Source organism: Lissotriton helveticus, chromosome 1_1 (genome assembly GCF_964261635.1).
Source record: "Lissotriton helveticus chromosome 1_1, aLisHel1.1, whole genome shotgun sequence".
In the NCBI taxonomy this organism is placed as follows: Eukaryota; Metazoa; Chordata; class Amphibia; order Caudata; family Salamandridae; genus Lissotriton; species Lissotriton helveticus.
The window spans coordinates 1,024,389,559-1,024,415,344 of NC_136057.1; the positions used below are offsets into that span (position 1 = coordinate 1,024,389,559).

General features: G+C 44.0%; 1 long non-coding RNA gene across 3 annotated transcripts in view; it reads left to right on the forward strand.

Moving 5' to 3' along the window:
• The window catches only part of LOC144820128 (uncharacterized), a 485,905-nt gene that overhangs the window by 243,445 nt on the left and 216,674 nt on the right, over nt 1–25,786 (forward strand). For 2 of the 3 annotated variants that reach the window (XR_013607694.1, XR_013607693.1), the window contains one exon: nt 19,618–19,659. The exons of the other annotated variant lie outside the window; for it this stretch is intronic. This is a non-coding gene — a long non-coding RNA (uncharacterized LOC144820128). The remainder of the gene's footprint in view (nt 1–19,617; nt 19,660–25,786) is intronic. 3 annotated transcript variants of the gene reach the window in all.

Sequence of the window (25,786 nt, forward strand, 5' to 3'; positions counted from 1 at the left end):
ATCCTACAATGCTGAAAGTCGGCGTGGGGCGCCCCGTTGGCCTGTGAGATGGCGTCAGTAGCGGACCGATGTGCGAATAGGCCGAAGGCAGCACAACAATATTTTCTGACTGACACCACAAGGCGCTGAGATGCCAAGATCCGGATGGCACCGAGGTGATGTCTAAGTTGCGGACTGATGTGCGAATGGGGCCAAAGGCAGCGTAACAATATTTTTTGTATGGAAGATACCACTAGGCGTTGAGATGCCAAGATTCGGATGGCACTGAGGTGATGCCTAGCAAGTTGGTGTGGTCATCCTACAATGCTGAAACTCGGCGTGGGTCGCCCCATTAGCCTGTGAGATGGCGTCAGTAGCGGACCGATGTGCGAATAGGCCGAAGGCAGCACAACGCGCCAAGATCCGGATGTCACCGTGGTGGTTTCATAGTTGAGAGGCACTTCATCTGCAGTGGGGCGCCGAGATCCGGATGGCACCGAGGTGATGTCTAGCAAGTTGCTGTACTGGTGTGGTCATCCTACAATGCTGAAACTCGGCGTGGGTCGCCCCATTAGCCTGTGAGATGGCGTCAGTAGCGGACCGATGTGCGAATAGGCCGAAGGCAGCACAACGCGCCAAGATCCGGATGTCACCGTGGTGGTTTCATAGTTGAGAGGCACTTCATCTGCAGTGGGGCGCCGAGATCCGGATGGCACCGAGGTGATGTCTAGCAAGTTGCTGTACTGGTGTGGTCATCCTACAATGCTGAAACTCGGCGTGGGTCGCCCCATTAGCCTGTGAGATGGCGTCAGTAGCGGACCGATGTGCGAATAGGCCGAAGGCAGCACAACGCGCCAAGATCCGGATGTCACCGTGGTGGTTTCATAGTTGAGAGGCACTTCATCTGCAGTGGGGCGCCGAGATCCGGATGGCACCGAGGTGATGTCTAGCAAGTTGCTGTACTTGTGTGGTCATCCTACAATGCTGAAACTCGGCGTGGGTCGCCCCATTAGCCTGTGAGATAGCTGTTCTTTGGATTTGGGCCTGGTCCACCAAAATGGCCCTGGGACACCTTAGAACTCGGACGCTCGATTTTTTTTTCCTTTCCTGTACATGCAAAAAAAGGTAAATGCCCGGTACGTTACACGCTTCATCTGCCACGATGAACTCTCCAGAGGAACCGAAAAAATATATAGTTGTGGTAACTATACCATGCATCGTCATATGGAGAGGTGGCACCAATTAATTATAGTGCTGCATAAAAGAGAGATTTGGAGGAGAACCCCTGACCTGCTAGTACATTCATCAAAGAAGTGGCACTGAGAGCTTCAGAGGCAAGGGAAACGGTCCCAAATATTTAGAAGAACTTTGGAAAGATTAAAATGACATGTTTAGATTGTGGCAAATTAATTTCATGTGGACAGATGAGTGTTACTCTAATAAATACAGCATATGAACATCATCATAGTCGATGGTTGGTAGAGACATTTTGACTATATCCTGGACCTGCCCGTCCTCGCCCAAAATGGCGCCAGAATAAATGGGACTCGTAACTCCTTGTTGTGTACTGGTTGCAGAACCTTGAAATCACGAGATACGTATGCAGTTTTGAAGCACATGGCGGGCGGGGACGAGAATTGATTGAATATTTCGACATCCCTATTGATATTAAGTTCTGATGTGTTATTGATTACTGTACTGTTGAAAGTTCGAATTAACGTCACCCATGGTACTTGCCCGCAAATGTATATCTAGATAATTTTATTGTAACTGGCCCTGTCGTATTTTAATTATAAAATGTACGTCCACCGATTCCGTAACTGTTAGACACCTTAGTTCATGCAACCTAATGGCCCGCCCGTTATGTTCCTCTACAGTGTAAATGTCTATTCATCATATACGATTACAGTTTGCTCTGTGGCAGGCCCACGTGGTTATAGGCTCGTATTTGTATAATGAAATTTTCTCAATAAAGGTTTTTAAAAGAAAACATGGTAGTAGTATATACATTGGTAAAGTTTTTAATAATAGTGACTGTTTTAGAATCATTAAAAGGCAAGTGAAATAAAGCAGACCAATTACATGAAGGGTAAAAGGTATAATACGAAGGAACGCAGTAAAGATAAATGGTCAAGGGCTGTTGTGTTTTCTATTCCTGCAACATAAAGTGATCGATAAGAATCTCATATTCAGGCGTATCGGCGACTAAGACAGCAGGTCGACCCTCTTTTGCTCAACGGCTCCGTCATGGGACGAAGAAACGCTCTTTTTCTCGAAAAAAGAATATATTTTACTTGCAGGACAGTTGTAAAATTTCCGGGAAAGTACATTAGCCTGGAACATTATAACATATATTTAAGAAAAAATAATGTTCGGAAGTAATGAAAAGCGTAATTTTTAGGTCATATGACCAAGCCTTTCATCATTACAATAAGAAAAGTAAAATGAACCAATGAAAAGTTTTATTAACAAGTCACATGACTTGTTATGCTTACGTTACGCGCTGCGCGCCCCGGATGACTTCCGGATGCGCTAACGCGGCGCGTCATATGACGCATTACGCGACAACGCAGGTACAGAATATAGTCAAAATGTCTCCACCAACCAGCGGTCGGAACACAACCCCTTTCAGCAGGCTAAATAGTTCTGTTAAATGACAACAGAAGGGACAGGCAACAAGAACCATCAGTCAAAGAGGGGAGAGCTAGTTCTTCTCTACCGGGTTACATTGGGGCGCTACCGGAACTGATCGAATTGGTAGTCTACAGTGTTTCTGGATGTTTCAGACTGAAGCTGGGGTTAGCATGAGAGCAGCACCATTTCGTAGCTCCGTCGTGGTCATTCCGCAACCAATCATGGCAGCCGTTCTTTATCGTTATTTTGGGCGGGGTGGGTGGCGGAGCCGAGCTGTTTTGCAGCCATCATTGTGTGGAGTTCAGTTCATCTCACTAGTTTTGTATTTGTCATGAGGGGTTGTTCCTAATGTTTCTATTTTAGCGAGGTCAAAAAGAGATCCCATTAGTGGCCTACTGATTTTGCTCGATTCCTTTTCTTTTTTTTTTACACGATTTTTCGTTATCTGCAAAGACTAAACAGAGTATTGCGACTCTGTGTTTGTTTGTAAATAGAGAATGAACCAAAGAGAACTAATTCTAAAACAGTAAATACTTGGATAACAATCAATCAAATGGAGAGAGAAGCAGGCACGACGGATTACAATGGGGGCAAAGACCTGCGTTAACTACCTTTCACTATCTGCAAAGAGAGAGTACTCCTAATAGAAATGAGGGGGGGGGGCACCATTCAAAGCAGATCAGTGTGCATAAACACGAAAATGTTTTCACTTACCACGTACTTGACATTCGACAGCTTATGATATTTGCTATTAAAAAACCATTGAAATTCACTGAAAAAACCATAGGTTATAGACCATATATAGTTAGGAATTAGCATTTACAAAACCTTGAAAATTCACTGAAAAAACCATAGGTTATAGACCATATATAGTTAGGAATTAGCATTTAAAAAACCTTATTTTACTCACACAAAACCATTGAAATTCCATATATAGTTAGTTGCACTAACTATATATCGCGCACCTGCAATCCACTGCTGATCATGTCACATATTACATCATTCATGACATGGTCAGTGACATCACTGATGACATCACTGATGACATCTCAAATGACATCACTGATGACATCACTGATTACATCTCATTTGACATCATTCTTGTGCTAATACGATAAACCTCTTCAGACTCTAATATAACCTTAGATACACTCAGTGTATACAGACACTCACACACTTCCACTCATCCATGGAGTTACTCACACACCCAGTCAGTCATGCAAAGAAACAATCTCATCTCCATTTCTTCAACTATACAGTTAAACACACCTTACTTATTGAAACATATACTAACACATATTTACTCTCTTATACAATCCCTGATACAAGTTCACAATGATCGATACAACCACTCACTCATTCGGTGGCTCTCATGCACAGTTATTTATATATGCCAACTCTCACATGTACTGTGTTTTACATATGTACTTACTATGACATGTAGCATTGAGATATCCATTCACTCATCAATACACTCATGCACACAGTCAACTGCCCATGTAGCTGTTTCCACATGCACTCTTGAACTCATACACCTAGTGAATAAACTGTTCACACATCTATGCATAGAGTCACACACCTTCCAGCCACCCCCACACAAACTCAATCTCCCATAGAAATACTTGGGCAAGCAATTAATAACACATATAGCCTCTCGTATAGCTAATGATCAACACATGCAGCAGTTTACAGAACAACAGACATAATGATGCACAAATTAAGACAGTTTAGTCACTAACCTATGCATTCAGTGAGACACATTTAATCACTCACTCATACAGTCAGTCACGCACCTACTAAATCCTTCATCCAGACACTTATACATCCACTCATTCTTCAATATGTAAGATATATTTTAACTTTACAGAAACATACAGTCACTGGATGTTGTCATCAGTGATGTCATCAGTGATGTCATTTGAGATGTCATCAGTGATGTCATCAGTGATGTCACTGACCATGTCATGAATGATGTAATATGTGACATGATCAGCAGTGGATTGCAGGTGCGCGATATATAGTTAGTGCAACTAACTATATATGGAATTTCAATGGTTTTGTGTGAGTAAAATAAGGTTTTTTAAATGCTAATTCCTAACTATATATGGTCTATAACCTATGGTTTTTTCAGTGAATATATATATATATATATATATATATATATATATATATATATATATATATATATACATACTGATACAGCAATGTATATATTTAAACATTACTCACTAACCCATGTATTCATTAAGATACACTTAATCAGTCAGTTATACAATCTATTTTTCACCAAAAAAGCAGGCATTTATACACTTATATACCCATTTCTTCTTCCATCAACCTTCAGATAAACATATATAAAACATATTTAATTTTCAGAAAAACACCCATTCATTGGATTATTTCATCAGTGATGTCATCAGTGAGGTCATTTGAGATGTCATCACTGATGTCATGAGTGATGTCACTGACCATGTCATGAGTGATGTAATATGTGACGTCATCAGCAGTGCATTGCGGGCGCGCGAGTTATAGTTAGCTGAACTAACTATAACGGGGGGAATTTCAATGGTTTTATATGAGTGAAATGTCCAGCTAACTATAACATGTGTCCAACCTACGTTTTTTTCAGTGAATTTCAAAGGTCTTGTAAATGCTACTTCCTAACTATAACGTGTGTAAAACCTACGTTTTTTTCAGTGAATTTCAAAGGTTTTTTAAATGCTAATTCCTAACTATAACGTGTGTAAAACCTACGTTTTTTTCAGTGAATTCCAAAGGTTTTTTTAAATGCTAATTCCTAACTATAACGTGGCTGTAACCTATGGTTTTTTTCAGTGTATTTCAATGGTTTTGTAAATGAAAATTTTTTAATGTAATAATTGTTATATTTTTTACACTGATTTACTATATTATTATACATTTTTTTTTTTTAGATATATTATTTTTTAAATTACATTACATATTTTTAATATAAATTGATAAAAAATGTTTCTACACCTCTCTGCAATGCAGCCCCCTGACGCGTTTGCAGAGGGGAACTAATTCCCCTTGCATACTGGGGGTCCCTGGGGGCCAACTAGCCCACCAGGAACCTCCAGTATTCCCCAGGGGGCTGCATTGCAGAGAGGTGTAATGAGTCCACACATTTTTTTACACCTCTCTGCAGCGCAGCCCACGGGCGCGTTTGCAGAGGGGGAACTAATTCCCCTTGCATACTAGGGGTCCCTGGGAGGCAACTAGCCCACCAGGAGCCTCCAGTATGCGCCAGGGGGCTGCGTTGCTTTGCCCCGGAGGGCGGCGGTCCCCGGGGCAGTGTGGGGGGGATTGGGCACCCCCCACACTTCTTTATCACTATGCCCCCACAATTTGGTCCCCCTGGGGGGTAATTTTTAAATAAACATACCGTTTTTCTTTTAAAAACATGTTTGACCTTAGGGGTCCTTGTGGGACCCCATGAGCAGGCCTAGGGGGTCAGGGTGCTTCTACCCTGCCCCCTTTTTGTGTTCTACACATTTGTTTTTCTGCTTTCTTGTGCCTCGGTCTACCGAGCACAAGATGGCTGCCAACACTTCCTGGCAACTAGCCCACCAGGAGCCTCCAGTATGCGCCAGGGGGCTGCGTTGCTTTGCCCCGGAGGGCGGCGGTCCCCGGGGCAGTGTGGGGGGGATTGGGCACCCCCACACTTCTTTATCACTATGCCCCCACAATTTGGTCCCCCTGGGGGGTAATTTTTAAATAAACATACCGTTTTTAAAAAAAAACATGTTTGACCTTAGGGGTCCTTGTGGGACCCCATGAGCAGGCCTAAGGGGTCAGGGTGCTTCTACCCTGCCCCCTTTTTGTGTTCTACACATTTGTTTTTCTGCTTTCTTGTGCCTCGGTCTACCGAGCACAAGATGGCTGCCAACACTTCCTGGTTTGAAGTGTTGAAAGCCAATGAGCATGCAGCTTGTGCTCGAGAAGTTTTAGAACTCAAAAAGGGGGCAGGGTAGAAGCACCATGACCCCCTAGGCCTGCTCTAGGGTTCCCACAAGGACCCCCAAGGCAAAAAACTATTTTTTTTGGGGGGGGGGGGAATTATGGGGTGCGCGCACCGTGCGCGCACCGTGCGCGCACCATGCGCGCACCCCGCGATTTTTCGATTCTTTTTTTTTTTTCAGACCCCCTGAGCAGGCCTAGGGGGTCAGGGTGCTTCTACCCTGCCCCCTTTTTAAGTTCTACACTTTTTTTCTGCTTTCTTGTGCCTCAGTCTACTGAGGCACAAGATGGCTGCCATCCATTTCTGTTTTGGAGTGTTGACAGACAGTGGCAGCCAATCAGCATGAAGCTCGTGCACGGCAAGGTACGCGCACCGTGCGCGCTTATAGATATATAATTGATTTCAACTTTAATTTTCTCAGGCACTACTGGAGGGATTTACACTATTTAACCAAAAGCGTGATCTGCGTACCAGACTCTACCATTTTGCCAAGTTTGGTGTAATTCCGTTCAGCGGTTCGGGCTGTAGCCGTGTCTAAATGTCCTAATGAAATTAACATGGGGAAAAAAGACGTTTCGGGACTCCCTTTTTTTCTCGGCCCCCGCTTGACGAATCTACCCGAGATTTTCAGGGAAGGAGCGGAGCTGGCCAAAATTTTGGAAAATTACACACAAATTCCTCAACCGGCGCCAGAGTTATTCCCAACAGAATGTTGCGGATTTCTTATGGAAACTAGGTCCTAACTATAACTACCTACTGGCGACCGCCAGTAGGTAATATATATATATATATATGTATATATATATATATATATATATATATATATATGTATATGTATATATATATATGTATATATATATTCACGGAAAAAACCATAGGTTATAGACCATATATAGTTAGGAATTAGCATTTAAAAAACCTTATTTTACTCACTCAAAACCATTGAAATTCCATATATAGTTAGTTGCACTAACTATATATCGCGCACCTGCAATCCACTGCTGATGATGTCACATATTACATCATTCATGACATGGTCAGTGACATCACTGATGACATCACTGATGACATTTCAAATGACATCACTGATGACATCACTGATGACATCATCCAGTGACTGTGTGTTTCTGTAAAGTTTAAATATGTTTTACATATTGAAGAATGAGTAGATGTATAACTGTCTGGACGAAGGATTTAGTAGGTGCATGACTGAATGTATGAGTGAGTGATTAAATGTGTCTCACTGAGTGCATGGGTTAGTGACTAAACTGTCTTAATTTGTGCATCATTATGTCTGTTGTTCTGTAAACTGCTGCATGTGTTGATCAGTAGCTATATGATTAACTATATGGGTTATTGATTGATTGTCCAAGTATTTGTATGGGAGACTGAGTGTGTGTGTGGCTGGCTGGGAGGTGTGTGACTCTGTGCAGATCAATGTGTACTTGTATCAATGATTGTATAAGAAAGTAAGTATGTGTTAGTATATGTTTGAAAATGTAAGGTGCTCTATGTTTAACTGTATAGACAAGAAAATGGAAGTGTGACTCCATGGATGAGTGGCAGAGTGTGAGTGTCTGTATAGGTGTATGAGTGCATATGATAGTGTTGTAAAGATGAGTGATTGTATGTATGAATGATTGTATGGGTGAATGAGTGAATGTGTGTGTAGACGTAGGAATCAGTGAGTACATATGTAGTAACTAGTATTGGTGTGTCAATGGTTTCAAAAATTATACTCTGTATTTAACACTGGGTGAAACAGAGGTTATATTAAAATGTGAGGAGATGCATTGTATTGTCACATGAATTATATCATCAGTGATGTGGTCATTGATGTCAAATGAGATGTCATCAGTGATGTCATCAGTGATGTCATTTGAGATGTCATCAGTGATGTCATCAGTGATGTCACTGACCATGTCATGAATGATGTAATATGTGACATCATCAGCAGTGGATTGCAGGTGCGCGATATGTAGTTAGTGCAACTAACTATATATGGAATTTCAATGGTTTTGTGTGAGTAAAATAAGGTTTTGTAAATGCTAATTCCTAACTATATAGGATCTATAACCTATGGTTTTTTCAGTGAATTTCAATGGTTTTTTAATAGCAAATATCATAAGCTGTCGAATGTCAAGTACGTGGTAAGTGAAAACATTTTCGTGTTTATGCACACTGATCTGCTTTGAATGGTGCCCCCCCCCCCTCATTTCTATTAGGAGTACTCTCTCTTTGCACATAGTGAAGGGTAGTTAACGCAGGCCTTTGCCCCCGTTGTAATACGTCGTGCCTGCTTCTCTCTCCATTTGATTGATTGTTATCCAAGTATTTACTGTTTTAGAATTGGTTCTCTTTGGTTCATTCTCTATTTACAAACAAACACAGAGCCGCAATACTCTGTTTAGTCTTTGCAGATAACGAAAAATCGTGTAAAAAAAAAAAGAAAAGGAATCGAGCAAAATCAGTAGGCCACTAACGGGATCTCTTTTTGACCTCGCTAAAATAGAAACATTAGGAACAGCCCCTCATGACAAATACAAAACTAGTGAAATGAACTGAACTCCACACAATGATGGCTGCAAAACAGCTCGGCTCCGCCACCCACCCCGCCCAAAATAACGATAAAGAGCGGCTGCCATGATTGGTTGCGGAATGGCCACGACGGAGCTACGAAATGGTACTGCTCTCATGCTAACCCCAGCTTCAGTCTGAAACATCCAGAAACACTGTAGACTACCAATTCGATCAGTTCCGGTAGCGCCCCAATGTAACCCGGTAGAGAAGAACTAGCCCTCCCCTCTTTGACTGATGTTTCTTGTTGCCTGTCCCTTCTGTTGTCATTTAACAGAACTATTTAGCCTGCTGAAAGGGGTTGTGTTCCGACCGCTGGTTGGTGGAGACATTTTGACTATATTCTGGACCTGCGTTGTCGCGTAATGCGTCATATGACGCGCCGCGTTAGCGCATCCGGAAGTCATCCGGGGCGCGCAGCGCGTAACGTAAGCATAACAAGTCATGTGACTTGTTAATAAAACTTTTCATTGGTTCATTTTACTTTTCTTATTCTAATGATGAAAGGCTTGGTCATATGACCTAAAAATTACGCTTTTTATTACTTCCGAACATTATTTTTTCTTAAATATATGTTATAATGTTCCAGGCTAATGTACTTTCCCGGAAAATTTACAACTGTCCTGCAAGTAAAATATATTCTTTTTTCGAGAAAAAGAGCGTTTCTTCGTCCCATGACGGAGCCGTTGAGCAAAAGAGGGTCGACCTGCTGTCTTAGTCGCCGATACGCCTGAATATGAGATTCTTATCGATCACTTTATGTTGCAGGAATAGAAAACACAACAGCCCTTGACCATTTATCTTTACTGCGTTCCTTCGTATTATACCTTTTACCCTTCATGTAATTGGTCTGCTTTATTTCACTTGCCTTTTAATGATTCTAAAACAGTGACTATTATTAAAAACTTTACCAATGTATATACTACTACCATGTTTTCTTTTAAAAACCTTTATTGTGAAAATTTCATTATACAAATACGAGCCTATAACCACGTGGGCCGGCCACGGAGCAAACTGTAATCGTATATGATGAGTAGACATTTACACTGTAGAGGAACGTAACGGGCGGGCCATTAGGTTGCAAGAACTAAGGTGTCTAACAGTTACGGAATCGGTGGACGTACATTTTATAATTAAAATACGACAGGGCCAGTTACAATAAAATTATCTAGATATACATTTGCGGGCAAGTACCATGGGTGACGTTAATTCGAACTTTCAATAGTACAGTAATCAATAACACATCAGAACTTAATATCAATAGGGATGTCGAAATATTCAATCAATTCTCGTCCCCGCCCGTCATGTGCTTCAAAACTGCATACGTATCTCGTGATTTCAAGGTTCTGCAACCAGTACACAACAAGGAGTTACGAGTCCCATTTATTCCGGCGCCATTTTGGGCGAGGACGGGCAGGTCCAGGATATAGTCAAAATGTCTCTACCAACCATCGACTATGATGATGTTCATATGCTGTATTTATTAGAGTAACACTCATCTGTCCACATGAAATTAATTTGCCACAATCTAAACATGTCATTTTAATCTTTCCAAAGTTCTTCTAAATATTTGGGACCGTTTCCCTTGCCTCTGATGCTGTCAGTGCCACTTCTTTGATGAATGTACTAGCAGGTCAGGGGTTCTCCTCCAAATCTCTCTTTTATGCAGCACTATAATTAATTGGTGCCACCTCTCCATATGCATGGTATAGTTACCATAACTATATTTTTTTTCGGTTCCTCTGGAGAGTTCATCGTGGCAGATGAAGCGTGTAACGTACCGGGCATTTACCTTTTTTTGCATGTACAGGAAAGGAAAAAAAAATCGAGCGTCCGAGTTCTAAGGTGTCCCAGGGCCATTTTAGTGGACCAGGCCCAAATCCAAAGAACAGGCTGCCATTTTGAGAGTCCTGTTGCAGCCGCCTGTCGCTGTAGCATCAAGAGCAGCCGAAACTCAGCTGAATGGCAACTGAAACGGTAAAGGGGCGCCTCACTACAGCAGACGAGCCTCCACCTAGGAAGGCCCGTTCACGCCGCCTCCCCCCCCCCCCCTTCGGGCACCCCACGCCGTTATTCGGAGCAGTATTGTAGGATGGCCACACCAGTGCGGCAACTTGCTAGACATCACCTCGGTGGTAACCGAATCTCAACGCCTTGTGGTGTCTTCTATTCAGAAAACATTGTTATGCTGCCTTCGACCTATTCGCCGCAAGTGCGCACACAACTCAACTGCATAGCTTGCTAGACACCACCTCGGTGCCATCCGGATCTTGGAATCTCAGCGCCTTTTGGTGTCTTCTCTTCAGAAAATATTGTTGCACTGCCTTTGGCCCCATTCGCACATCGGTCCGCTACTGACGCCATCTCACAGGCTAATGGGGCGCCCCACGCCGAGTTTCAGCATTGTAGGATGACCACACCAGTACAGCAACTTGCTAGACATCACCTCGGTGCCATCCGGATCTCGGCGCCCCACTGCAGATGAAGTGCCTCTCAACTATGAAACCACCACGGTGACATCCGGATCTTGGCGCGTTGTGCTGCCTTCGGCCTATTCGCACATCGGTCCGCTACTGACGCCATCTCACAGGCTAATGGGGCGCCCCACGCCGAGTTTCAGCATTGTAGGATGACCACACCAGTACAGCAACTTGCTAGACATCACCTCGGTGCCATCCGGATCTCGGCGCCCCACTGCAGATGAAGTGCCTCTCAACTATGAAACCACCACGGTGACATCCGGATCTTGGTGCGTTGTGCTGCCTTCGACCTATTCGCACATCAATCCGCTACTGACGCCATCTCACTGGCTAATGGGGCGCCCCACGCCGAGTTTCAGCATTGTAGGATGACCACACCAGTACAGCAACTTGCTAGACATCACCTCGGTGCCATCCGGATCTCGGCGCCCCACTGCAGATGAAATGCCTCTCAACTATGAAACCACCACGGTGACATCCGGATCTTGGCGCGTTGTGCTGCCTTCGGCCTATTCGCACATCGGTCCGCTACTGACGCCATCTCACAGACTAATGGGGCGCCCCACGCCGAGTTTCAGCATTGTAGGATGGCCACACCAGTGCGGCAACTTACTAGACACCACCTCGGTGCCATCCGGATCTTGGCGCGTTGTGCTGCCTTCGGCCTATTCGCACATCGGTCCGCTACTGACGCAAACTCACAGGCCAACGGGGCGCCCCACGCCGACTTTCAGCATTGTAGGATGGCCACACCAGTGCTGCAACTTGCTGGACACCACCTCGGTGCCATCCGGATCTTGGCGCGTTGTATTGCCTTCGGCCTATTCGCACATCGGTCCGCTACTGACGCCGCCTCACGTGCCAACGTATTTTCTCCGCATTTTATACCCTATGCCGCATAACAGGTCATGTGACTTGTTTATAAAACTTTTCATTGGTTCATTTTACTTTTGGTTTCCTAATGATGGAAGGCTTGATCATATGACCTAAAAACAACACTTTTCATTGGATGAAAACTTTTTTTTTTCCCAAACGATGAAAGCCCCACCTTGTTTCTGGATGTTTCAGACTGAAGCTGGCGTCAGCATGAGAGCACCACCATCTCGTAGCTCCGTCGTGGTCATTCCGCGAGCAATCATGGCAACCGCTCCCCACCAGAAGCCTACAGGAGTCGGGGGCCCCCAAAACTTTTGATAAATCCTCAAGGCGGAGGGGACGCTTTCGAGAATGGGGTCCAAGACCTAGCAGACAAGCGTCCGATTTCCAAGGTGTCCCAGGGCCATTTCAGTGGACCAGGCCCAAAAAGGAAAGAGCCTGCCGCCATTTTGAGAGTCCTGTGACAGCCGCCTATCGCTGCACCGCAAGAGTGGGCACAACTCAGCTGAATTGAGGCTTTTGACACAGTGGACCAAAAACGGACGGAATGGCAAATGAAACGGTAAAGGGGCGCCCCACTACAACAGATGACACTCCACCTGGAGAAGCCCGTTCACGCTGCCTCCTCCGGGGCGCCCCACGCCGTTATTCGGAGCAGCATTGTAGGATACCAAAACCAGTGCGGCAACTTACTGCACATCATCTTGGTGCCATCGTTCTGCTGCCTTGGAACTATTCGCACAACAGTTTGCTACTGATGACCCACCCCCCGCGACGCCCCACGCCGTTATTTGCTGGGTGGCAACTTACTAGACATCACTTTCGTGTCATCTAGATTTCAGCGCGTTCTGCTGCCTTGGAACTATTCGCACAACAGTTTGCTACTGATGACCCACCCCCCGCGACGCCCCACGCCGGAAATCTGGACGTTGTGCTGCGTTGGGACTATTCGCACAGCCGACCGCTACTTCGTTGTTTTTCCCTAAAAATGTTTATATGTTATTACTATTTTTGTTTTCTTGTATATATTTATAAATTATTAAAGTTTTATAATCTTACTACTTTGTCGGAGTGCTATATATTTTTAATGTGACACATAATTGTAAAAACTTTGATGTACAAAGAGTCATCCCTGGAATCTTCCGCTTCAGGCTCGGTCCCCTCCCCAATCACAATACAGGATGGTTTTCAGATAATAGGAACGCTTCTGCTGTGACGAATCTCATCGAGTGTGGGCCTTGATCTACTATAACTCCTTTGAAGAGGGGTGATTCTTTACAGCTGGGGCCATAAACTACATCTGCAGGGCTAGCTGATAGCCTAGGACCGGCCTGGACAATCGGACACAGAGGAAGAGGAGTGTCAGAGGGTGCGGTAGTGAATAGGGCGAAAGGGAGGTGTCGGGCGGGCACAGGGTGTGATTCTCAGGGAAGAGCAGCGCAGATGGGGGGAGGTTTATTACCCATGCATAAGACAGAAAGCGGGGGTGACCACTGCCTGGGGGAGATGCTTGCGAGGGTGGGGAGCCATGCTAAGGATCGACAGCGTGCAGAGAGTGGGTCTGGTCAAGGCATCTAAAATGGCTGCCGTGCACGACAAAAGTGTGGCATTTGAAAAAAGACAAGATGGCGCAGACAATGTTTTTCAACACTTCCTGATTTCCTTCGAATCGAACGTTAACAGACGTTGGGGCATATTACCAAAGTTAAGCGATATTTATCCCTAACGATGCTTAGCAACGATTTTTTTACCGCTAAGCATCGTCAGAAATTATCGCAGATAAACCTTGCTATTATCAAGGTTTATCGCAAATACGATAATAAACGACCGCAATGCATTAATATCGCTGAAAACTCAGCGATATTCATGCATTACCGAGCTAATGCTCTCAGCCATGTTATCCACCTCCCATTGGATAACATGGCTAAGAACTGCTCAGGGCAGGTGCTACTTTTTGGAGATATTCGCGCTTATCTCGAATATTTCCAAAAGTTGATAATAGGAGATAGCGATGTTAGCGACTGTTTCCAGTCGCTAACATCTTGGCACGCCCACTTTGCATGTCATTAGTGATAAATATCACTCACATGCAAAGTGGGGCCCAAGATGGTCGCTATCTCCTACTAGCCGTCGCTAACTGGTGTTAGCAACAGCTAGGTAATACAGATATAATTTTATCTCCGCGAAGCGGAGCGCTGTTACAGATATATATCTTGTTTTTGAACGTTATGAACGTTAATTTCTCAAAATCCACTGAAGCACATATATTGAGACCTAGCAAAGGCACATCGAGCTACCAGTCCCTACAATTTTGCCAAGTTTCGTGCAAATCCATTCAGCCGTTCGATTATTATTATAATTTTTTTTTGCCCCGCGGGGCCCTTTTAAAACCTCCACATCAAACCTAAGAGGTCAAGGAGGATCTACTATGCCCCCTTATGGTCATTTGCCCCTTCGCTTTGGCCTCCTCTTGTCTCTCGATCCTACCGAGAGACAAGATGGCGGCCGCTACGGACTGTTTGCAATGTTTACAGACGCCGGAGAACCAATCAGCTTCGCAAACCTCCGTTACGCGAAGCGGAGCGCTGTTACAGATATATATCTTTTTTTCAACGTTAATTTCTCAAAATCCACTGGAGCACATATATTGAGACCTAACAAAGGCACATCGGGCTACCAGTCCCTAATATTTTACCAAGTTTCGTGCAAATCCATTCAGCCGTTCGATTATTATTATTATTATTTTTTTGCCCCGCGGGACCCTTTTAAAACCTCCACATCAAACCTAAGAGGTCAAGGAGGATCTACTATGCCCCCTTAAGGTCATTTGCCCCTTCGCTTTGGCCTCCTCTTGTCTCTCGATCCTACCGAGAGACAAGATGGCGGCCGCTACGGACTGTTTGCAATGTTTACAGACGCCGGAGAACCAATCAGCTTCGCAAACCTCCGTTACGCGAAGCGGAGCGCTGTTACAGATATATATCTTTTTTTCAACGTTAATTTCTCAAAATCCACTGGAGCACATATATTGAGACCTAACAAAGGCACATCGGGCTACCAGTCCCTAATATTTTACCAAGTTTCGTGCAAATCCATTCAGCCGTTCGATTATTATTATTATTATTTTTTTTTGCCCCGCGGGACCCTTTTAAAACCTCCACATCAAACCTAGAGGGTCAGCGAGGATCTACTATGCCCCCTTATGGTCATTTGCCCCTTCGCTTTGGCCTCCTCTTGTCTCTCGATCCTACCGAGAGACAAGATGGCGGCCGCTACGGACTGTTTGGAATGTTGACAGACGCCGGAGAACCAATCAGCTTCGCTTCACAAAGCTCTGTTGCGCGAAAAGTACGCGTAGCGGAGCGCTGCCCGGTCCGCTGTTACAGATATATATCTTTTTTTGAACGTTAATTTCTCAAAATCCACTGAAGCACATATATTGAGACCTACAAAAGGCACATCGGGCTACCAGTCCCTACAATTTTGCCAAGTTTCGTGCAAATCCATTCAGCCGTTCGAGCTAAAAGTGAGGCCAACCGCCCTATGGGAAACTCAATGTTAAAAACACGTTTTGGGACCCCCCTTTTTTCTCAGCCCCCCCTTGACGAACCCACCCCAAATTTTCAGGGGCTGCTCAGAAACAAAATGTTCCATTTTCCTGAAAATTTCAGCCAATTCCGTCCACAAACGCCAAAGTTATTAGACATAGAATTTTCAAAAATCCCATAGAGAAAAAATCCTAACTATATATACCTACTGGCGACCGCCAGTAGGTTATATATATATATATATATATATATATATATATATATATATATATATATATACATATTTTAGAGTGATATCCTCAATGCCATTTACCATTTACCATGACATGAGTGATGTAATGTGTATGGTCATAAGCAGTTGAAGATGTGGGGGAAAATGACAGTTATTTCACTAAATTATAACAGATTTCATAGTTTTCTTCTGTTTTTAAACATTAGTACTTTTCTCATTTCAACAGCTCATTACAACATCACTTTAACCTTTGTTTTTTCAGTGATTTTCAAAAAGAAAGTCTAATTCAAGATGAGCTCACTCCGAACCCATGTGGGCAACCTGTGGCCAGCACCCCTACTGCACCCTGTATTTGGCCATATGCATTGGGGTTTGGCCATGGAGGGTGGCCTCTTGCCAAGCTAAGCACTAACCCTGAGCAGAGTTCTCGGAGTTGCACTATGCAAAACTCTGCGAAGTGGGAAAAAAACTCTGCCGCGCTACGCTGAGCTCCGCAAGTGGTGGTAGAAAAATGCTGTTTGCGGTGATTGCACAGTGCCGGATGCTTGTCCGCACTGTGCAATCATTGTGAACGGCACCATGCACAGCGCAAGCTTTTCTTTTCTGCCACTCGAGTACCTTTCTCAACGTGAACGGGCAGTTTCACAACATGAGCGGTCGTGAGAATACGCGACCACTCGCAATGAGAAACCTGACCCCACCCTGTTGAGAAATCTCGCCTGGAGGTTTATTTTCCACGTTCGCACTCGCCAACTTGATGTTGACTATGGCGAACGAGGAAAAATCTCTCCGGGAGGTGGATTTTCTTCGCTTGTGCTTGCCAAGTTGATGTTGGTGAACGCCAGCGAGGAAAATAAATCAGTTCCGCTGCACGAAGCGGAGTTTTTCAGAACTCCGCAAGAGGGGCGGAGTTCACTGCCCAGGGTTACCAAGCACCCAACGCCCTGCAGGGTGCCCAAACAGCCAAAACCATGCTCAGCATGGGGGATTGCCGCAAGGCCTGAGTTCTTGTCAGACTCTCTACCCTACTCCCTGCAGGAGCCCCATCCAACCCTCTGCACATAATCGATTACCTTGGGCAGTGGAGGGGTTGGTAGCAGGGCCCAGCCGTGCCTTCACCTCCCTGCAGATAGCCAGTCCAATGGAAACTCTGACATAACTATAATTACACAGTGACAAACGTGTAGTACATCCATATATGTATTAGAAATACACATCACCATATACACCATCCTCACTCTTTTCTGAACGCAGTAAAATAGCAACTTTAGAGTACAATGAGGCAATGCCCAAGGGGCTAGTCAGATAGGTAAATGTGTGGGCCAGTATTTTGGAGGTTGTGGCATGGTTTTATGGTCTGACGGGCTGTTTTTCATGTTGATTTCTCTGACATAACAAACATTGTCTGTTTCAAGCACAAATGCAAGCAGACTCCCATACCTTGCCAAACTCCTAAGCAAAGCATCTTTCCAAGTTCAAAACTGCCCTTTTTGACAGGTCTGGGACTACGGGAGCATATGATCCAAGATGGCGTACTTGGTGTAAGCTCTGCTTCCTCCTGATATTATCAATGAATTTTACCATCAAACATTAGTGTACCTCTGAGAATTCAGAGCGTTTTCTGCTTCATCAACTCCCTGGCCCACACTTACCAGCTTTTGTGGTGTCTCTGCAACCCTGAGGTCTGTTGATTCCTGCATAAGGTCGCACCAGAGGACTGCTTGAGAAAGGCAACGCTAGAGGACGGCAGTTTAATCAACCTCTTTGCTCCCTCTTAAAGGTACTGTCTTCACTATTTCACTACCTTCTTTAAAAGTGAGGTCTGCATATATTGTTGTCTGGCTATTCCCCTTATATTTGCTATACACTGTTTTCTGCTTTCAGTCACCATTATTCTGAGTGTATTATGTTTATCCCTAGGCTTGATTATTTAGGGTTATTATTCATTAACTAAAATGAATCCCTAAATTATACTCAGAATGGAAATTAAATCATATCAAAGTCTCCATAACAAGTGTAAACAAGCATCTTTTAATCCTCCTGCAAAAACTAAAATGGTGGATTCACATGTTGAATCAATGGCAAAATATTGTAAGAAATGCATGCCATGCACAATATTACTGACACTATATGGTGTGATATTATACAAATATAGTTTATTTGACCGAGCACTTATGTGCATATGTAAGAATGATGTCACTAAGGGCCTGATTATGAGTTTGCGGTGTGGAAGCGGGCCGCCGCGTCAGCTCCCCATTCCCAAACCGCCAAACTCATTCTACAGCAGCCAACCAGATGAGGAGTTTTCTCCTGGCCTGGCGGGTGGTGCCTTGGCAGTGCCAGGTAGTGAGCCTTAGAAAGGTACCACAATGAGAAAGTTGAAGCAAGTTCCTGCATGGCATGGACTGCTAAGACCATGTCGTGCAGGAATTGGAGGTGCATGCATACAGGGACCTCTTTGTTTCCTCGCTGCCACACTTTTCTGTCAAGAAGCATTACCTGGTTTTGTAGGAGCTGTACAGCTAAGGATGTACCACAAAGATATTTTCCCAGCTCCCCAACAACTCTAACCCAGACTAAGCTGGACTCAGAGACGAGGGGGAAAGGGGAATGGGATAACAAATAAGAGAGACTGCCACACTGGTGTCTTCACTTCCAATCTCCCGAATGGGTGAATCACCTGTAATGAAAAGCAGAGGTTAAAACAGTCCTATCTATCAATTAATCAATCAATCAATCAATCAGAGTACTTGTAGAGGGCGCTACTTACCCGTAAGGGTCTCAAAGCGCTGAGGGGAGGGGGGTACTGCTACTGCTCAAAGAGCCAGGTCTTGAGGAGTCTTCTGAAGGCGAGTAGGTCTTGGGTCTGCCGTATGTGGGTAGAGAGGGTGTTCCAGGTCTTGGTGGCGAGGTAGGAGAAGGATCTGCCACCGGAGGTCGTTTGTTGGATGCAGGGGACAGCGGAGACGGTGAGTGGGGATGTAGAAGCTGAGTCTGCTGTTAAGGTAGGCTGGTACGGCGTTGTGGAGTGCTTTGTGTGCGTGGGTGAGGAGCTTGAAGGTGATCCTCTTGTTGACGGGGAGCCAGTGTTTGTCTCTAAGGTGGGGGTGATGTGGTTGCAGCGGGGGACATTGACGATCTGTCGGGTGGAGGCTGACTGATCGGCCATGTGTGGAATTTGTCCATGTGTGGAATTTAGCCTCGCTCTGTACTGGTCCTAAGAGATATCCTTTGTCTTAATTGGAAGTTGGTGAACTTAGGATGGAAATCAGTTAATAGTAATGTGGTCTAGTATTTTCTTTCTTATTGCAGAATGAACAAAAGTACAGAAAAAATTTCCGACGTGAACTGGTGGTAAGTACAAATATATATATATATATATTTATATCTACTTGAGGACTAAATGACTTGTAGGAACAATTAAGTCTGTCAGTTTGCGCAGTTAGAGTTAGTAAGTCCAGAAGAGTACTGCGCTTGGTTAATAGGAAATTAGTAGCACCTGCTGCATGAAATGTCAGGTAAGGATGCAAGCCTTGTACAGACTGGCAGACAAACTAAGGAACACGTATTTAAACTTCAGGCATCGCTGTAGAAAGAGTCTTTCAAGGCTTCAACTAAAAGGTTTGCAAGCATTTTGTTAAATCCATACACTGAACTCGTCTACCTCAAAAATGCATAGAAGACTTGGTAAAGGAAATACCTTGCTGAAAAAATACTCGGCGCTCCTGAGCGCTCGGCAAGCTTAGAAATACAAAAGAAAATTCTTACCCTGAGCGAGAAATCCTCTAACGTCACTGAGATATGGGGATACAAGCTAGCGGAGAAGGTACCTGACCAGAGTTTCAAAACTTGAACACTTCCTTGCAAGAAACTAACTCCCTGGAGTGCGAACGAAGGATACTCTTGGTGAAACTAGCATGTCAGGAAATTCTGCTGTGTCTCTGAGGTTTCTCGAAGAGCTGACTACAAAACGCTGCTTTCCAGTCAAAAAGATGGTTGAAGTGCGCAGCATTCGAAATGCTCACGCACGAAATAATGGACCCATCATGATAGGCAAAAAGACTAGAACGCTAAGTTCAAACAGGAGCATTCTTCCTGAGGGTTATCTTTGTCACCTCAATAATGATGAAATGACTTGGCCAACCTTTGGGTCCATCCCATTGGAGAATGAAGTACAGTGTAGCCCCCATTTATCTTGAAGGTAGGGGTAGAGTATCGAATTTGAACACATGCCTGATCAGTCCTGACATTTTCATGGTGGGCACACCGCCATAAAAACTGTGTTGGTGAGGAAACATGTAATATGCTTGGCAGTTCCTCTGCATATTGCAGGCCGCAGACCGCTACACCACTGCCGGGGACCTGGGATCTTCAGTTTTTACAGCAGCCCTTTGGCAGTCTGACCATCAAACTCACAATCGGATCGCCAGCGCAGTTATGCCCTCACTGCCACCGCAGCTATAGTGGTCCATAGGAGGATTGTAGTTGTTATCAGCCTCTAAATCATTTACACCACCTGCAGATCTACTTGCATATCATGATCTCCATTATCCAGTAGCAACGGACTCACATTCTTCTATACCTTATGCTTGATTTGCATGCTGCTTACTTATTACTGTTATTTTTTTACCTTTAGCAGGCAACATGGTGTCCCATTTACTTCGTGGAATGTACCTTCATAGACTCACAACTTTTTCCTAATGTGTTTCTCCTCTAAAGGTCCTTTATGTTCTGTTCCTTTGTTTGTCTTTATTTATGGGCTACTTTTTGGATTTTATCTTCACTTTGGGGAGATCACCCCCTGAGAAAATTGAAAAAGAGTGGGCAAATGGTGCTTTATCAAGCAAATATGAGAAACCAAGAAAGTTAATAAGGCAATCATGAAAGTGTAGTTATGACATCAATAAAGAGATTTCATTTGATAATGATGTTAGTTGTTGCTTATTCAGTATTATCACAGAAGATCATAACAGACTTTGAGATGACAATACTGAGTGTCTCACAGAATTCATTATTTATTGATAAGTGAATTTCATTATTGTTATTTGTTTTCACTACACACAGTCTGGGCCTAGCAGGCTGCAAACTAAGCACAGGCTGCTAACAAATGGTGCCACCTGCAGGTCACAAGTGCGGAGCTGGCCGGGCCAGCTCGAGCAATCAGGGCCATGACAACTAGCTCAAAACTAATAAACGTGTGTCATCAGGAAGCAATTTTTTAGGTAACTGTCTTTTAAAAGCACTCGCTTTACATTGTAGCTGGTAGCACCTTACAATACCTCTCAAAAAAAATAATCGTGTATCAGGAAGCTTCACGTAGTTCCATCAATTAAAGCCAATACAGGCTTCCAGGCACCCTTTAAATTTGCAGATTGACCATTTGTTCATATATCATTCGTGGAAGCAGGCACACTGGCAAGGCTGGTTTAGATGTCTTCCCCACCCTCTGTTTCACAGCACAACCAGAGGTGTCTTACACTGGAGAAGTGTGGCTCAGTGGTTAGAGGCGGCCTACCCGGAAGCTGAGATCGGCCGTGGACCAGGGTTTGATTCCCCGCCTCGGCGGGTCTCGGGCTCTAAAATTCCACGGACTCGATTATTCTCGCCCCGGTGCCTACTCGACTCACGGGGTCACACTCTGCGACTCTGGGCAATAGCTTGCTTAATCTCCACTACGGCCCCTCGCGGCGAGATGCCTGGCTTTCACCTTGTGGATACCCTGCCGGGGTATCTCACAGGGGAATACCAGGACGGGTTCCCTAAGCAAGCGCTTAGATATCGTGTCGGTGATTTGCGCTATATAAATACATGTACATTTACATTTACATTCACTTCAGCCTTTCAACGGTCAGGATGTCGTGCCCTTCAGATATGTCCCCCACCACTGGATCACACATCATGACAAGGCTCGGCCTCGGATTCAGGACAAATGAGTCTTGAGTGTGGCCTCAGCAGGGGTGGTGAGGTGTGCTTTCAATCTGGCCTCATCTCTAAGTTTGCACCCTTGAGCAAACAAAGTTTGGGCCACTTAGAAGGGGAATAGACAATCACACAACTGAGGAAGGACAAACTGCTGGGAGATGTTGAAAATGGTCATACGGTATCTGAGCTATCACACATAGCTCAGATACTGTATGACTATTTCTATTTGACAAGTATATTAATCTATGAGTGCTCAGGGGGGACTCTTTGTATTGTTGTATCCCTACTGCTGTTGGGACTAATGTGGTTAAATTGGTAGCCAAGGTCTCTCCCCTTGGAGCACCAACCTATACCAGTATTGTATTGCTACACTACCCTACACAATTGTTGAGTGCCCGGTCCCGTGGTTCTTGCCTGGTTACCAATTATTTTTTTGTGCCGGTTTTATTTTGGGATTGGAGATCATGGCCTAGATGTAGGTAAATGTGAATTACCGATTCATAAATACCGAATTTTACCGATTCGGTAATCATGAATCGGTAATTCAAATGTAGGTAGAAAATCGGTAACAAATACCAAATCGGTATGATTCGGTATTTACCAATTCTGTAATTACAGAACCGGTATTTGCCATTGATTCCTATGGGCCTTGAAGCCCATAGGATTCAATGGCAGTTACCGATTTGGTAATTACCGAATCGGTAAAAATACCGAATTTACAAGGGGGACAGGGTGTCACTTTGACACCCTGTTGCACCCCTGTAACTGGCTTGTGCGCCATGTGGCACACAGACATGCCCTTAGGGCATGTCTGTGTGCCACATGGCACAGGTGTACATGCACAGATGTGCATGTACACAAGAATTCGTTATTTACCATGCAATTGTATTACATGGTAAATAACGAACTCTAAAGGCCCTGTAGCACTGTTAGAAGTGCTACCTACATAGGAAAATACAGATTCGGTAATTTTACTGGTCGGTAATTTTACAGATTTGGTAAAATTACCGATTCGGTAAAATTACCGAATCTGCATGTTTACAGTGCCCCTACATACAAATGTCAAAATACCGGTCGGAAACGGCCGAAAATCGGTATTTTCGGCCGATTCCGACCGGTATTTTGACACCTACATCTGGCCCCATATGAGTTAAATTTCGGGAAGATAACATATAATCTAGAGGTGAGTATGTAGAGTGTGCCTTAGAAAAAAAGGTGAAATCTGTATCAGTAGGATGTGTAAGTCTCCTGTGGTCCACTAATTTAGTGTTTGTTGTAAATGCTTTTAGAAGAGTGTAAGATTTTGTGGGGCAGAAGTTAACAGTAGAGATTTCATCTAAAAGTGGGTCAAGAATCATATTAAAGTCCCTACTCATGATAATAGGGGCAGTGCCTGTTGCTAGATTCTCAGATGACGTTGATTCCGAAAATTGGGGATCTTCTTGTATAGGGTCATAGATATCAACTAAATAATGAATATTTAACAATGTGGATATGGACATATATAACATCTGAGTCCAAATTATGGTTTAAAATGGTAAATTGCAGTTACGAGAAAAAAGGATGGCCACCCCATTTTTGCGACCTTTTGCTGGTGAAGAAACCATGGGCAGTTCCTATCTTTGAGCATAGGGTTGTTGCCCAACTCATATTTTGGCTCCCCTTTTATGCGCTCATATATATATATATATATATTTTAAACACTTCATTCATTTTCATTCATGTGCCCCTGGCACTCAGCCTTCAGCCGTGGACGTTAGCAACTGGGTAGTGGTTGAGGTTTCCCTTTTAATAGACAGCACATTAGCACAGAGCACACACCTGTAGAATGCAAGGTACGTAGGCCCAAAGTGCCTATGTTGAGTTGGAGGGCAACCTATCTCCAGCCAGCCTAACATGTGTACTAGAGGCCTCTCTCCACCTCTGGGACGCCCCTTGGCTGGGGCAGCTGTGCGCTATAAAAGTGTTATTAACATAACATAACATAACCTTCACATTAGGGACTGGGGATTGATCAAAACAACAACCCCCGGTCTCATAATGAGCTGTTATTTGCCTGCTCAAGCCAGTCATTGTACTGCTCTCATGCTGTGTAATAGCAAGGGAACTGGATTGGCTGTTAGACGCGGTTGCTGGGCCTAGTCTAGGCCTCTAGAGCAGGCCTCTTGTGCAGACAGCATGGCACCATGAGGATATGAGGCTCTGACCAATCACTGTCAGTGCGGTGCCTGATTAAATTATGTAGCGTTAGGGCTTAACATCCTGTAATTCTGAGCAAATCTCTTAATCTCCTTGTGCCAACCAACATTTTATCCGTCCTGTGTAATGTAACTGGTGCTCGTATAAAACGCTCTGATACCTTCAGGTCGAGTTTGCGCTATATAAAACTACAAACAAAAAAATGGTATGAAAACACTTTCAAGGGTGTCATCACTTTATTAATGTCTCTCGCAATTCAAATTAAAAACAGTGCAGAAAGACAGTTTTACCAAATAGCTGTGTAGAACTTATAGAGTGGTCAACATGTTTCAGCACACACACACAACGTGCTGTCTTGTGCCTTCGTCAGGACCCACCTATTACTTGCTATTATTTTGCTACTGTAAAAGTATACAAATAAAATTAGTGTAAACAAAAATAAACAATCCTCATAGATTGGAAATGCTTGATAACGATACAATTACGTCACCTCTAATGTAGAGTAAACAATCTTTGGAGGGCAAGCACCATATGTTCGAAGGTGTCTTGACCTTGCAAGGAAGCTACCTCACCCCACCTGGCAACAGCTCAGGGAAAAGGGAGGCACCGCTCTTTCCGTCGGTACCCCTTGACGGTCACTGTTTTTAATTTGAATTGCGAGAGACATTAATAAAGTTGGGTCAATCGCAACTCAATTTTAACTTCACCTTTTCACCCATGGACTGCACTCAATTCCCACACACTTACCTTCTCGAATCTGGGATGATAAAGAGCTAATACTTCTATTTGAAAACATCCTCGGGCTCTCCATCACTATGATAGGGTTGTAGCCCTTAGTGTCACCGGTGTGACTTAAAGAGGGGACCCAGATGATGAAGCATGTCACCAGTGTGGTGAGTGATGGGAAGCCGTAAATTAATGGTATATTTCCTCTTCTTGTGGTGAGTGTCTCACTGTTGTTTTTTCCTTCAGACCTTTAGTGTCCAGAATATGGTTGTAGACCCTTGGATATTCGGGGTTTGTTAAAGATGCAAACAACAGCAAAGCCTGCAGGATCTGGAGAGGTAGTCGAAACACCAAGTTAGCATAGGGCACCAGGAGGAATAGCACAAAATCAGGGCACCCCCATAGGGGACCTGAGAAAGCATGATCCCCTTGATCTAACTTAACAATTCAACACATTTAAAAACAATTCATATATAACCAGATATTAGAAAAATTGTACTTTTATTCCACGAATAGATTTATACAAACAATATTAAAAACACGATGTAATGTACAACATATCATAAAGACTTTTTGAAAAATACAACAAAATATGGTTAAAATAAAGCTCATACATTCTCAATTATGGCCTGCA